Genomic DNA, 13,960 nt, shown 5'->3' on the forward strand with positions numbered 1-13,960 from the left:
TTTGGTTTCTTGGGAAGAAAAGCCTAGAAAAGTAATGAAAAGTCATTTTCCATTTACTGATCATAGCAGATTTCAGGGCTGGGTCATCCAAAACAATTTGATACATCTGGGAAAGAACATTCAATCTCCTTTTGCATAATGTTTGGAGTAAGCTTTTGTACATGATGAAATGTGAGTCTGTACAAAAGTTTTTATTATTCAAAACTGCCTTCCTTGCAGAATATGTCATCTGGATGTTTACATAAAGACTCAGAATTTGTATTTTATTTTCTTCATTTTGGGTTCAGCATGAGCTGATGAAAGAACAACCAGGTCAGCAGTTTTGTCACCAAAGAACCGCAAAAAGAGCATTCAAACTGTACTTAGCCCCCTCCTTGATTGTATTGGAGGGATGTAAAGAAGATGCTTTTCACTTAAAAATTTGATGCAATTAACCAGCTTTAAATTTGTTTACATCAGCAAATCTTATATTTGAGTGATCTAAATGATTGCTGACACAAACTCCCAGCTTGAGAATGAAGAACTTAAACTAGTGGATAAAAAGGTACATATGATTGCTGTTTAAATTGGAGAGACTAGCTTGTAAGTTACAACAGCTCCCGGTAAATTATTAAGTTGGTTGTATATCTCTAAGAAATAACTGTAAGCTTAAATCAAGACAATCAAATCAGAGAGAACTAATGAAACATTTTCCTTCAATCTTTCAGAATTGCTTTAATTCCTTGAAAAATGCACATTAATGCCTTTGTTAAATATAGTTTGCCTGTGTAACACATAGTTTCACTCACTCAATTTTCAATTTACAGGATAGACTCACTCCCTTTGAGATGATTGCACTTCCACTGTGTGTATCACTTTGGCTATAGCTTGTCTATTCACACGGTGATGTGGCAAAAACTGAATCCACTCTGGAGTTGTGTGAACATGCTTATAAATACCCACTACACTGGTTACTTGCAGTCAAGGACCCAGGAGCTGATTTTCTGAGCCTCCATTTCCTCACCAATACCACAGAAATAAGGTTGATCACTTTCTGGCATTCCTGAATAAAAAAATGTATATTAACTGCACATGGTGATAATTAGTGCTAACAATCCTGGAGTACTTACTGCATCTTGAAATGCTTTCCTTGTCCAGTTCCACCTAATGCTCACAATAACCACGTGAGGTAGCAGCTCTCATTATCTAGTGAAGATTTAGGAATCTTAGATTGCCTTATTTTTCTCAAAATTACAATTTACTTCTTCATGCTTCTATTTCCAAATTATGCTTTAAAAAATTGTTTTTCATGTCTATAAATTGCATGCTAGGGAAACTGAATAAGGGTCTAAGAAGAAACACACCTTCCATAATTTCATCCTAATGGAGTGAGTTTAATTACCTGGGAATATAGAGAATGTGTCATTTCTGATGTATACAATGAACTGGTTCATTCATATAGTAAGCTTTATTGTATGCTTGGTGTGTTATTATCACTTGGGGGATACAACAAGAAATAAAGCATTTGCGGTCTCTGCGCTCATGTAGCTTATACTCTAGTGGGGGAGACACATAAGGAATCGTAAAAAAGCAGATAATTATAGACAATTGGAATAAACATGTAGGAGACCAGAAGGAGGAGAACTAGGAAAAGCTAAAAAGATTGCAAAAAAGCAGAATCCAAAAGGGATTAGACAGAACAAATTAGGTGACAGTTTAGATGTTATGATTATCTCCATCAGATTTTAATAGCTTGAATGTAGAAATGATCAAAGACTAGATGACCTGATTGTTACCATTATATCAGATAGAAACTTCTGGCTAAATGTTATAGAAAATCTAACATAAAGTGGCCTATATGTGGGGGCATTTATCATATCACATGTCAAGAAACTGAGAAAGTGAATCCATTGTTGATTAATTAAGTGGCCTAATGTTGTCATTCAAGTTCTAGGTTTCTTTCCTTCTTTTGATCTATGCTTCTGGGCCTGTTGGCTGAAGCCAACTCCCCTCACGTTTGCAAAAGTTTCATAGCAGTTCTAAGCTCTGCATTTGTATAAAACAGATTAGATAAAATATTTATACTAATGCAAGCCAAGGGTAAGTGCATTTAAGTACCAGTTTGAACACAATGGCATGAGAATTCCACATTAGAAAGAGAAAAGTGGTGGTAGGGTTTACGCTTGTGTAGTCTTATTACATACCACGTGCTCATTTAATCCTCACAGCAACCCGTATGGTAGACATTTTATTATCTCCTTCATTTAGATCAGGAAAATGAGGCACCAAGAAATTGAATACTTTGCCTCTTGCCACTCAGCTGACAAGTTGTGAGGCCAGAACTGAATTCCGTAGGCCCCTGGTTCCTGAACATTATGCTAACATGAGGAAAAGAGCCTGGGTTTTTGTTATTATGTGAATGGAAGTATGGTATTCATTCATTCATTTTGTTTTTACAAATATTCATTTAATGTTACTTCTTTATTTGTTCAATTAAAATCTTTATTCAGCACTTACTCTGTGCTAGGCATGCACTTGTCTTCCCAGTTGCATTGAGGTACAAACAGACCCAGTCCTATCCCCTCAAGTAAGAAAGATAAATTTTATCTTTCTCTCTCTATATATATAAATTATATATATCTATATATACACACACACACACACTGTGGGATAAATGTTATGGAGTTTAGAAAGCTATGAAGGCATGTGGTAGGGGACGTAATCTAGTCTGGTATCAGGAAAGGCTTCCTGGAGAAAGTGTCATTGGAACTGAGGTCTGAAGGATATGTGAGTTAATTAAGTAAACTGTGGGGAACAGGCTGTTCTGGGCAGAGGGCAATAGCATATGTCCTCTTACTAGCAAATCCTGACTGAAGGGATCAACATTTCATGCAAATAGAGAAATATCTCCACCCACAGTGCACGCAGGCGTGGAATAAACCCCATGCCAAATGATGAAAGCCTGTCTGCAGATACAGTGCTGATGCCCTCAGATGAAAGAAGCCAGTGAATGTTGGTGCTCATTTCTACTTCAAAGCATATCAAAGAGATAGTGAGACTAAATGAAAAACATTAAAATCCCTTCAAATATGGAACAGTCTTCAGATTTATTCTTGAAACAATATCCATACCAGCCAGAGAGGCAGGGGAGGCAGAGAGAAGCTTTCTCCCAAATCTTTTAGATTTGTCACCTGAATCATGCATATGAAGTTTCCACTTGCATTCTGTCTCTGTCCTCACTTCTCTGGATTTCCTGCATATGTTACAGTTGTCATGGTAGTTGCTATTGTGTAATGCTGCTTGTTTTTTAATTTATGAAATAGGGGTCTTTTACTGTATAAGGATTTGGCAGTGACCCACATTAGCCACTCAAAAAATCTACTTCAGGGGCACCTGGGTGGCTCCATCAGTTAAGCATCCAACTCTTGATTTTGGCTCAGGTCATGATCTCAGGGTAGTGAGATCGAGCCCCGTGCTGGGATTGGCACTGGATATGGAGGCTGCTTAGGATTCTCTCTCTCCCTCCTTCTCCCTCTGGCCCTCACCCTCTCTAAAAAAAAATCTAATTCAAAAATCCTCCTTGATCAACAACTGGTGCTGAAACAACTAATATCTACATGCAAAAAAAAAAAAAAAAAAGAATCTAGATACAGACTTTACACCATTCACAAAATTAACCCAAAAAGAATCACAGACCTAGATCTAAGACACAATATGATAAAACCCCTAGAAGATAAGAGGAGAAAACCAAGATCACTTTGAGCATGGGGATAATTTTTTACATATGACACCAAAGGCATAATCCATGGAAGAAATAATTGACAGAATAGATTTCATTAAAATTACAAACTTTTACTCTCTGAATGGCAATAGCAAAAGAATAAGACATAGACTAAGAGAAAGTATTTGCAAAAGATATATCTGATAAAAGACTGTTATGCAAAATATACAATGAACTCTGAAAACTCAACTATGAGAAGAAAACCTGACTAAAAAATGGGCCAAACACCCATTAACAAACACCTCACAAAAAAGATATACAGATGGCAAATAGGCATATGGAAAGGTGGTCCACATTATATGTCATCAGGAAAATGTAAATTCGAACAACAACAAAATACCGCTACACACCTGTTAGAATGGCCAAAACCCAGAAGGCTGACGACACCTAACACTAGTGAGAATGCAGAGCAACAAGAACTCTTACTCATTGCTGGTGAGAATGCAAAATGGTACAACCATATTGAAAGGCAGTTTGGCAGTTTCTTACAGTACTCTTATCATACAATCCACCAATTACACTCCTTGGCACTTACCCAAAGGAGTTGAAAACTTATGTCCACATAAAAGCCAGCACACAGATGTTTATAGCTGCTTTATTCATAATTGCCAAAATTTGAAAGCAACCAAGACGCCCTTCAGGAGGTGAATGGATAAACTTCAGTACATCTAGACAATGGAATATTATTCAGTGCTAAAAAGGGATGAGATATCAAGCCATGAAAAGACAGGGAGGAACCTGAAATACACATTAAGTGAAAGAAGCCAATCTGAAAAGGCTATATACTGTGTGATTCCAATTCTATGACATTCTGGCAAAGGAAAAGCTATTGAGATAGTAAAAAGATTAGTAGTGCCAGGATTTGTAGGCAAACGTAGGATTTTTTAGGGCAGTGAAAATACTCTGATACTGTAATGATGGATACATGTCATTATATATTTGTCCCAACCCATAGAATATACATCAGGAGTGAATTTTAATGCAAACTATAGGCTTTGGTTGATAATGGTGTCAGTGTAGGTTCATCAGTTGTAACAAATATATCATTCTGTAGAGGATGTTGATACCGGGGAGGCTGTGCATGTGTGGGACAGGGGGTGTATGTGAAATCTCTGCACCTTCCCCTCAATGTTATTGCGAATCAAAAACTGCTCTAAAAATAAAGTCTTAATTTAAAAATATTTTTTTCCTTGAGAATAACAGCATAGAGATTTATGATGCAGAGGATGATACAGAAACACATCACCAGGTTTAACATATTATAATAAGTAGTATTTCTTAACTGCTTCCTGTATACCAGTTGATATGCTAGGCACTTTATACATTAATCTTACTCCTTATAATGACCTCACAAGTTAGGTATCATGATCCCCCTTTCATACATGAGCAAACTGAGGCTAAGAGGAGTAAAATGCACAACGTCAAATATCAGGCAGGTGGGAGAGTGGAGAGCCAGCCTCAACCCTGTCTTGCTCTGAAGTCCATGCTCTGTCTTCTACCCCACACTACCCTCCAGTTTTAAAGAAAGTGATATCCTGAAGAGGAGAGGGCTTGATCTGAAATAGATGGTAGATTTAATAAGCATGGCTTGCCCTACATACTTGGGAGGCAAATAATTGCAGGTCTCTCTCTTTCTCTCTCTCTCTCTCTTTTTTTTTTTCCTTTATCCCTTCTAGAAATCATGGAAGCACCCACTTGGCAGAAAGCCTAATATACTCATCTTAGGGCTGCTCCTTTTGCATGGGCTATTGTGGCAGAATCCTAGGAAGTGGATCTGACTTCCAAATCTCAGTAGGAAGAGTACTAAACTCTAACAAATCTGTGAAGCTTTGAACCCTGCTCTTCCCAGCACTGCTGGTGAAAAGCTACCCTGTGGAGTCAACAGACAGTACTGGTTCCTTGATATTTCATGTTTTGTTCTGGCCCCCTTGGTTCTTCAAGGGAGGATGATCCCACAGTCTTGGGAGCGGGGGAAGAAACTTGGCATGGATACCAGTGCTTAGAAAAAAGAGATTGTCTCTTCCTTTGGAATATTTTTTTAAAGATTTATTTACTTATTTTAGAGGGAGTGAGAAAGCCAGATGGGAGAAGCAGAGAGAGAGAGAGAGAGAGAGTCTCAAGCAGATTCTGCAGTAAGCATTGAGTCTGACAAGGGGCTCAGTCCTACGACCCAGAAATCATGACCTGAGCCAACACCAAGAGTTGGGTGCTTAACTGACTGTGCCACCCGGGTCCCCCATCTTCCTTTGTATTTTTCTTAAAAAAGGAAGAAACCTTTCTCAAAAGCATCTCAACAGATACCCTCACATTTCAGTGGCCAGAATTGCATCTTGTAATAAATCCAACCTGGTCATTGGCGATGGAGGTGAGACCTTCAATGATTGACTGAGGTCAGTCAGAACCCAAATGCTGGGCCTGTGGCTGAGGCCAGCCTACCTTGTATGAAGTCATGCAGAAAATGGCAGTACCTGAATGAAATGGGTTTCATTAGTAAGAAGAAAGTGAGGGAAATAATTTTGGGTAGGCAAACAAAAGTGTCTACCATCAACTTTAAAGTTTATCTATTTAGGGTGAAAGAAGAAAAAGATATTGACAGAATGGGACTGTACAGGTTTTTTAAATATCATCCCAGTAGTAATTATTCTACTTATTATTTCCAATTTTATTTTAATATTTAATTACTAAAAGTAGCAGTTTGGCTTGGGGAAAGCATTCCTTAAGATTGAAAATTCTACTAGGCCAAAACATAAGTTATATTCTATTTTTTTTAAATAGGACATGATGACATTTACTATAAAAATGACTACTTTTATATTATTATAATAGAACCTGTGGAAAATTTGAATATGGCATAAAAAAATGACTAAATACAGGTTGATTTGGCTGCAAAATTTGTTTGTGTTTATTTTCAGTATCCTTCTTCCAGGAAGATTTCTTGGAGTAACAAAGAAGACAGTCATTGTCTAATGATTTAACATAAAAAGTACCACTTGCAAATGAGTAAAATATTTGTGAAATAAGTAATTTTTATTCTCACAGATGATCATAATTCTGTTTCTCAGCCTAGAAATTGTTTATCTCAGACTTCTTATTGTTAATTAGTAAAAAAATCACTTATGTAACAATTTTCTCACTGATAAGATGATAAAATTCTAGTTTTGAATACATATTGCACAATTTTTAATTTATTGCGTGTTCCTATCTTTTTATAGCAGATACATTGATCACGTGTATAGTAGCATCATTAAGACTAATTATACATTTTTTAGAGGAAAGACCTATTTAATAAAAATATAAATATAGAATGTGAAGATTCACCTCAAAGGCATAAGAAGACTTAGACTCTATCAACTCATTTATTCTTCTTTCTAACCCACTTCATCATTGAAATTAAATCAACATTAAAACTTAATATAAATTTTATGCTCATTTACCATATTATACAGTAAATAATATAAATCACAAATAATATTTTTCAAGTGATTATTCAAGTTCATGAAATGTGCTTAAGCTAGTTTGAGAAAAAAGGAAATGATGAAAATGTACAAATGTAAAAGTAAGATTTTTACAATATGGAAATATTGAGTAAGCCTATATATGGCTCAGTTTTTTAACTCTTTATGATCCTTTGGTTTAATTATTATCCAGCGTGTTATTGGATGTATAGAGAGGAGGCCAGCCCTATGTACACCTGGAAAGAGATTTGCTGTGGTATACCTAGTTTGTCATTGGCAGTTTCTCCCTCAGGCATGTTCAGGTTGACAACTCACCATGGTCCTCTTTCCCAGAAGAACCTGATGTTAATCATAATATCCGATGCCCCCCACCTTATTATCTAAGCCTAATATTGACTGATTGATTGATTTGTTTATTCATTCAAAGCACTTTTGGGTACTATAATTATTACCATTTTCTCTGCTCTCAGTACTCCAAGGAGCAAACACAAAGCAAATAAAGAATAGGCACCTGTCCAAGTAGGATAGAAGAAACCATTTATTTTCTAAATGTGCCTCTGTTGTACTTTTACATGTACAGGATTTAGAAAATAACCCAAGGGCTCTAAGGGTTCAAAAAATAAAAGCATATGGCATTTGCCAATATGACATTTTAATCCTCTGTTTAATCACCTTAACTCTTTTACAACGTTTTGTGTTAGGTTTATTGACTGACTGATGGGTGGCTAGCTTCACTAATTATGGCAAATGATCTTTATTCTTTTTTATTAATATGCCCTGTCTTCTTCATATCTCCTTTTGAGTCTTCATTAGAGGATTATGGCCTAACAAATAATTCTACTGGAATGTGACCTTCCAGGTGAATCAAAATGTTATATAGTAGAATGTTAAATAATTAAAGTCCAATGCTCCCTTCTGTTATTGATTTTCTTTGCTCACTAATCTAAACTGTATTAATTTTAAAAGACCATTAATGATCTATATTTTACTATCCCACAGCTGTTAGTATATTGCACCTAGATTCAGGAAACATTCATTGAGTACCTATTCTACACCTGCTGCCCAAACCTTAATGAGCAACTCACTTGGGACTTTGTTAAAATGAAGATTCTGGTTCAGAACCTCTGGGGTTGGGCTATGAGTCTCTGTATTCTAAAAAGTTATTAAGTGATGCTGATGTTAATGCCATTTGGCCACACTTGGAGTAGCAAGGCTCAATGATTCTATTTAATACCTTGTATTGGGTGCCTTTATGCTATATCATTTTCTTTATTTTGCAAAGTAAATATTAAATGCCTATTATCTGCTAGGCACTGTTCTAGGTCCTGGGGATACAGCAGTGAATGAAACAGATAAAATGTTTTCACAGAGATTTCATTTTAGCAGAGTGAAAGACAATAAATAAATGCATTATATTTGATGATGGTAAGTTATGTAAATAAAATAAATTAAATAAATCAGGGAATGGAGATAAATTACCAAATTAGGAGTGCCAGATGAGGGTGTATATTGCAATTTTAAATAGGGTGCCAATGAAAGCCTTGAAGAAGGTAACATTTAAGAAATTACCTGGTGGGAATGCCAGCCATGAAGATATCTGGAGAAGAAGAATATAGGCAGAGAGAAACAAAAGTGCAGAAGACATATTTAAAGCTAAGAATCATTCTTTATGTATTCATTATAGTATAAGCTTTATCCATATCATAAGTATCTTTCATGCAAAACTTAGATAGCCAGTAAAATTGTGTAACTTGTACATTTGAAAAGAGGAAAAGTAAGTGTACAAATATGGCAAAGTCTGGTACTGGCCAGCAGAAACCCTTGAAGGCATATTTTTCAAAAGTAAAACATTATGTTAGAGTTACTTCCTGGTTCCTCACACAAGAGCCCCAGGATGTTCTTCCTATAAGCCTAACCTCTGAATGATGATCAACAACAACACTAAAATGAAGCATGTCTTAGGTCTCTTAGCTGTAGGGAACCAAATAAGCACCCAAACAAAACTACATGAATACAAGCTAACTCACAGCTGGCTCCAGCAACTTTGACAGTGTGCCCTCTTCATTGTACTCGGAGTCAAGTTTGACTTGTACCAAGTCATTATCAAAAGCATCTGCGTGGTCAGTAGTGCACTGTTTATTCAAGATTTTGGCATTCTGTTTTGCTATCAGAGCTTTGGCTTAGGATGACCAGTTTCCAATACGGCTGACTTCCTGCTTGTAGTTCTGAATGAAGGCACCCAGATCAGAGTGACAGATGATTAGGCTCCTCATCTTTTGCTGATGTGCCCTCACAGCTGTCTTCACTAGCTTTAGCCACCTCCAGCTCTACACTTAACACTGGCTTCCCCACTTTCACGCTCTAACCTAGCCATTCTTTACTACATTATACTGTGTGGTGCGTTTGACTCTCTTAACTCTTTATTTAAAAAAAAAAAAAAAAAAAGACTCCAAGGAATGAGGCACTTTGCTCATGGTGACACAGATGATAACTTTAAATTGTAATCTACTGATGTAAAGTCTCACATTCTATATTCAACAGTACCACTAAAACTACATCTAATTTCCATTAACATTTTAAAAGTATAAAGATTCTTTGCCAGTTATGTCTGTTCGTTCATTTCTCCAGACTTTCATTCTAGTCTTTTCTGCAAATTCCCGATATATGGCAATGGTAGTCATCATTTGTTTTTAGCTCACTGCTTTAAAGGAAATAGACAGAAATAAAGGAGTTGATGTGAAATCCACATTTTGAAAGGCTAAACAGAAATAATTGTAGTCTGGACAGTCAATTTTATTATATGGCAATCTAATAATATAGTATTATTGATATTAATTTTGAAGATTTGGATAACAAGCACACCTAAGAACGTATTCCAAATCCCAGGCAAATTTTTTAAAAATTTATTTACCAGGGCGCCTGGGTGGCTCAGTTGGTTAAGCGACTGCCTTCGGCTCAGGTCATGATCCTGGAGTCCCGGGATCGAGTCCCGCATCGGGCTCCCTGCTCGGCGGGGAGTCTGCTACTCCCTCTCCCGCTCCTCCCTCTTGTGCTCTCTCTCTCTCTCACTCTCTCTCTCAAATAAATAAATAAAATCTTTAAAAAAAAAATTTATTTACCAACATCATTTTAATAAATGACTTCAAAAGCATATTTATCAGGACAGATTAGCATATCAAGGACCAAAAAGTGCCATTAATATTGAAAAGTGTCTTTAAAAAAACCTCAAATCATATAAAGCACTGTAGGAGGAAAAATAGGTCAAGGAGCAGCATTACTGGTAAAAGGAATTTGAAAACGTACTAAAGGAGAATGATCAATATGAAAATTACATTACTGAACCAAAGGAATCTTTGCAAAATTCACAAATTTGATAGAAGGAATCATAACAGATATTTAGCTATCAGGAACTTTATAGTTTGTTAGAAAAAGCTCTTATTTTATTTTTAAAATTCTCCCTCTTTGTGTATTGAGATGTATTAGGGGATATAAACAATATTTAATACCCTGGAGATTGTGGGTTGGTTATAAGATTAGTGAAACAAAGGCCTCCTCTGTAAAATGCTATGGCAGTGGCCTGAGACTAACAGAGTGCCGATAAGCTAAGTAAATAGAAGACAGTCAATCCGCTGTACTTCCTTTCTCTTTACTGGTAAGATTATGTGTCAACACCTTAATGGCTTTGAAGGATTTGTTTCTTTCTAGAGTTCAAATTACAACTCTAAACAGAGCTGAAGCAGTTCACTTTCCAGTGAGGAAGGAATTTGAATTAGACAACAAAATAACAGATAACAGAAGTGTGTTCTAAATATAAAGTTTTATTTTACCAGAGTGAATCATGGGCAGCATTCAAAGGGCCATGGGCAATGAGACTTAGATTTTGAAAAGTAATATAAATTACAGGAACAAATAAATAAGCAATATAAATGAGTAAAAAAAAAAAAAACAAGTGAAGTATTTCATTTATTCTGAGCAAAACTGGTAAAGAGATATTATTATCTATGTGTTCTAATTTTTGACACTTATTAATGTGGGACATCAGACAAGGATTATCTAAACTAAAATTCACTGTGAAAAAATTTTTCAACCTGAATAGTGGTTATAAAAGTAAAATTTTTATTTAAATTCCCAGCCATAAGTGTAAATAATGGATGACAATATGACTTCATCTAAGTCCAAGGCTATAAATATCATCTAAAATGCTTAAGATTCTCAATTTTATTTCTTCATCCTAGATCTCTTTCTCTCTTGAACTTCAGACTCTTATATTATGTTGCCTATTTTAAAATGTGAATTGAGTATCTGATAAAAATCTTAAATTTCATATGCCCAAATGGAGTTCCTGATTGTCTCCCTCAAAAATCTATTCCTCTAACAGTCTTCCTAATCTCAGCAGATGATAATTCCATTCCTCGAGTTGCTGAGGCCAAAAATCTTAGGGTCAATTTGATTTTTCTCTTTGTCTCACATCCTACAAAATTTGACCACTTTATAACATCTCCATTGCTACTACCATGTTCCAAGATACCATCATTTCTCAATCAGATTGTTACGATAGCTTCCTAATGGATTCTACATGGTCTGCTTCCAGACTTGCCACCCCCCACCCACAACTCCCAACACAGTCTCTGCTCAACATAGTATCCAGAGTGAGTCTTTTACTACCTAAGTCAGACAATAACCCTCATGTGCTCAAAATCTCCAATCTCTCTCTCCCTTTTTCTCCTTTTCGCTTTCTCCCCTTCCCTTTGGGAACTTTGCTGTGGTCATTTCCATTTCCTGGGATACTCATCCTTCAGATATCCTCAAGACTAGTTCTTTAACTGCCTCTAAACTTTGCTCAAATATCATCTAATCAATAAACTTATCATGACTACTCTTTTTAAAATTAATTTTCTGTGCCTGAAGAATCTTTAACAAATCGGAACTAAAAGGAACAATATAACTTGGAAAGTTAGTATATACGGGATATAATAATAAATAAAATAAATAAGATATTGTTTAGAAGATAGTAAGTATTGTGGGGATAAAAAGGAACATTCAAAGGGTGCCTGGGTGGCTCAGTCATTAAGCATGCCTGCCTTTGGCTTAGGTCATGATCCCAGGGTCCTGGGATCGAGCCCCGCATCTGGCTCCCTGCTCGGTGGGAAGCCTGCTTCTTTCTCTCCCACTCCCGCTACTTGTGTTCCTGCTCTGGCTGTCTCTTTCTCTGTCAAATAAATAAATAAAACCTTAAAAAAAAAAGGAACATTCAAGACAAAGCCTTAATATGTCCTTGATAATAATCTGTTTTTTTTTTTAAAGATCATATGGCTGAACAGATTTTTTTTTTTTTTTTGAGATTTTATTTATTTATTTGACAGAGAGAGAGAGACACAGCGAGAGAGGGAACACAAGCAGGGGGAATGGGAGAGGGAGAAGCAGGCTTCCCGCCAAGCAGGGAGCCCGATGCGGGGCTCGATTCCAGGACCCCGGGATCATGACCTGAGCCAAAGGCAGATGCTTAACCACTGAGCCACCCAGGCGGCCCTAGCCATATGATCTTCTAATTTCATTCTCCCCTCACCTAAGATAGCTGTCACCTATATTTCAAGATTTATTATTCCCTTGATTCCTTTTATATAATTATATTGCATCTATATATATTTTATTGTTATTTTAGCTGTATTTAACTAAGTATAGTATATTTTCATTGTATTTAACTATAATCATGCATGTAATTTTGGTATCTAATCTGTTAATGTTACATTGCTAAAATGTTGTCTGTCACTGTAGTTTATTTGTTCACAGTGTTTAATTTTGGTCTATATTTTACAGTTGAAACATCCATTCTGGTGATGAGAATTTGAGTTATTTTACTCTCTTGTTATTATGAACATTGCCATTCTTGTTTAAGTCTCCTTTTATATACACTCTCTCTTCATAAAATTTCAACTTTGTTATCTCCTATTCTTAATCTATAGGTTCGAAAATTAGCCTAAAATTTGATGCATTGAGCAGTGTCAAGATAACTGTCACAGATCTCTCACCCCTGTGTTGGACACCTGACTTTTAGGAGGTCATGTGCTACTGGGCTCCTCCGAAAGGGGTCTCCATAGGGCTTCCAGAGAAGTTCTGGTAACCTTTATTACAGAGCCCCCATCTTCCTTTCAGAATCTATCCCCACCACTCATTACATCCTTCTTGGGAGTATAAATACCAGAGACTTCGTTTTGGGGCTAAAGGTAGCAAGGGCAGAGAAGTTTTTGCTCCTTCTGGATTGGATGAGAGGAATCAGGTCTGCAGCAAGTGAGGACAGATTACCAACTTCTCTATTTAGAAATTGGAAGCTGTTTGTTTTCTACCAAAATAGTATAAAGCATGTTCTGTTTTTTAGTTCCTAAATATTGTTTGCACTATAAATCAGCTATATTATTTTTTGGAAAAATGTATTCTCAGACCAAAATAACCTATTTACGAATGACCTTTTGGAACATGACCTGTTTACAAGCTAGGGACTCTGGATAATGCATCCCAGAGTTAAATGCAAATAGTTTTTCATTATCTGTTGTTATGGATCATCTGCTTCATTGCTCCTCTTCATTAGCACAGATAATAGAGACCTAACTGAATTACTGCTATCGAGCATATCCATTACTTTTGTTCTGTGCTACACAAGTTTCCTTGGGTCCTTAACATCATTTCCAGCTTGATGTTTTAGTTCTTTGTTTTGGTATAGAAAACTCTCTAATTTAACTAGTGACCT

General features: G+C 36.2%; 1 pseudogene; it reads left to right on the forward strand.

Moving 5' to 3' along the window:
- The first annotated feature begins 484 nt into the window (after window positions 1–484).
- LOC118013791 overlaps window positions 485–13,960 on the forward strand; it is a 157,880-nt pseudogene continuing 144,404 nt past the window's right edge.

This window comes from Mirounga leonina, unplaced genomic scaffold (genome assembly GCF_011800145.1).
Source record: "Mirounga leonina isolate KUSES-001 unplaced genomic scaffold, KU_Mleo_1.0 Mir_154, whole genome shotgun sequence".
Lineage (NCBI taxonomy): Eukaryota > Metazoa > Chordata > Mammalia > Carnivora > Phocidae > Mirounga > Mirounga leonina.